The sequence below is a fragment of the Agrilus planipennis genome, unplaced genomic scaffold, assembly GCF_000699045.2.
Source record: "Agrilus planipennis isolate EAB-ADULT unplaced genomic scaffold, Apla_2.0 scaffold55, whole genome shotgun sequence".
NCBI classification, from domain to species: domain Eukaryota; kingdom Metazoa; phylum Arthropoda; class Insecta; order Coleoptera; family Buprestidae; genus Agrilus; species Agrilus planipennis.
The window spans coordinates 820,176-823,124 of NW_020438918.1; positions in this window are offsets into that span (position 1 = coordinate 820,176).

The following is a 2,949-nucleotide window of genomic DNA, read 5'->3' on the forward strand; positions in this document are numbered from 1 at the left end:
CTTGTTAATTGGACAAAAATCGAGCTTTTATAGCACACAAGTAAAAATCTCAGAAAAATGAACAAAAAATTATTTAAAAAGTAACAGATCTTGAATGGTCTCTCAATAAAGTAATAAACGTTAAGAAATAAAATTAAATTAGCAACAACGAATAATGTCCCATCAAGGGGTATTAAATATAAATAAAATGATTGAATTTGGTACTAATATAGTAAAATGCTTTCTCACAAAAGCAATTAATAGTCATTATTTACCGAAAAGCTAATAAAATACATAATTTATTATCAATCTTTTTTCCTATCAAATTATCACTGTAATTATTAACTTAAGTAAGATTCTGTTTTTCATATATTAAAAATTAGCTAAAGGACTTTTTTACCAAACTGAAAATAAATACCTACTAAATGAGAATATAGTTATACAATTGAATATAGAAATTGTATTCTTATTTTGCTTTTGTTATATTACCTGCCATCTCAATCCTTTTCATCCTATAACTTTTTTGCATATAAACTAACTTTTTATTCTTTTAAAATTGCATGTATTTATGGTCTTGTTGGAATAATATTTTATGTGGTCATTACCTACCTTTTATAGGTTTTTAGAATAGTAGTAATGTACCTACACTTTCACATTTAATAAACTATTTATTCAGTTACATGCAATAACTGGTATTACACTTCATATAATTTTCATGTGGTATATTATTATGCATTTTTAATGCCCAATTGTCTTTTATATATCTTTTTTGTATTTGTATTTTAAGGGCAACGGTCAGGGTGTTGCTTTATACAAAGTTCGATAATATTTCCTGCATCTATTTATTATTTGATAGCAACATTTAATTTCCTTATTTGAAGATACTTAGTTGAGTTGAATATTAATAATTATTAAACTGTAATATCACAAAACATTTATCGTTTTTCATCATTTCATGCATACTGAGATTTTATTACTAATATTGTATTGTGTAAAACTTTTGAGCTACTTTGATACGAAATACAAATAAACACAAAACTATCATTGATTCACAGATACAAATTACTGTATAGGACACTTTCCCTTGTGCCTTGTGTAACTTTCTTGTTTCGGGAAAAATAAAACAAAAGCGAAGCGTTTAGTTTCCTGTGAAATTTTATATAAAATAAGTAAACTTTGCAGTTTACAACTAATTTGAAATGTCTACTAAATAACCTCTTTTGTTGAATGTGAAATTAATAACAAAATTAATGGTTTCTTTAAAAAAAAACACAAAATAAAACAAAAAATGGAACTACAGTCTCATTCATCGATTATACTGAAAACATCCCAACTCTGGCCGCGAAAGCTTTTACCAGTTTGTCAAACTGACTAACACTAAATAGCCGCTTTGTATATATTATATTTTTTTCATTAATAAAGTTTAATTTTCCAAAAATTTTTATTCGGGTAGCATTAATTTTCCCCCGCTGGAGCCACATGCGGCATTCCTTATGATACGGTAATATGCCCCTTCCTTGCCCTAGGGGGTAACCTCACGAGGTCCACAAAAGGTAGTTTAGCTCCCCACTTAGGGACCCTACCACCACCTCCCTCAAAATTCTAGTCGGGAAATATTACCTACTCTGCACTTAGGCAGATTAGATTCTGACGCATCTCCAACTGTTAGGTGAAATAAAACATGTTTTACATTAAAAACAGAATAGTCCATATTTCAAGAATTCAGATGTTGATCTCAGTAACAATCAGTGTGACGCCTCTAGGTGACGTGCCTGACAATATCCGTTTCAATATAAAGCTTTTTTATCAACATACAGATAACTAATATGTCAAGTACTAGTAGGTACCTACATCCCGTTCAAATTCGGGATAAACTGTTTCGATAGTACACCCATTTAGTTAATTTCATTCAGTTATTAGATATGTTAATCATCAACTTATGGTCCATGAAAACTTCGCCGATCTTCACGTAAAGGCAAACTTAATTGAACGTACTTTAACGAGCAAATAAACCTGACCTACCTTAGTGAGTTCGGGAAGGGCTGTTTTTGCGCAAGCGTTCCCGGTGGAGAGGGTCCTACACGAGATCCTGCAGCCCCGTTGCTGCCGCGTCAGGATCTCTTGGGAAAGGATTCTCCACGTTGCGTTCGTAATGCGACCATGAATTATTCCTGGCATTATTTATATATCTTCGTTAGATATCTGGGTTTCGGTTGTTTATATATATATTTTTACCACTTAGGATCGATCATTTAATGTTATGTACTCTGCAAAAATTAAAACAAGTAACCAATTTACTGAAACATCCAAATTTTATTATTGTCTTATAATATCTAATAATATTTTAGATTTTCAGTAGGCCATAATCTGATAAGAAATATCAGACTGATAATATTTCTGAAAAGGATTTTAACAACAATTGGCATTAACAACATAAGAACACACACAAAAATTACTCTATATACGTAACAATCCAAAAATAAATTCTTTCAAAAGAATTTTTCTTTCTTTTCTAACTCGAATTTGTAGCATAATTCAACCAATCTCTAAAAATTACGGTTTACATCCCTGTGATTCTGCTATAAATTCTGTACTTTATCTAACTAAATGGTGTAACTTTTCAAAAATTACTCACTCGTCAAAATCTACAGCTTACTTATCCTTGTTAATTGGACAAAAATCGAGCTTTTATAGCACACAAGTAAAAATCTCAGAAAAATGAACAAAAAATTATTTAAAAAGTAACAGATCTTGAATGGTCTCTCAATAAAGTAATAAACGTTAAGAAATAAAATTAAATTAGCAACAACGAATAATGTCCCATCAAGGGGTATTAAATATAAATAAAATGATTGAATTTGGTACTAATATAGTAAAATGCTTTCTCACAAAAGCAATTAATAGTCATTATTTACCGAAAAGCTAATAAAATACATAATTTATTATCAATCTTTTTTCCTATCAAATTAT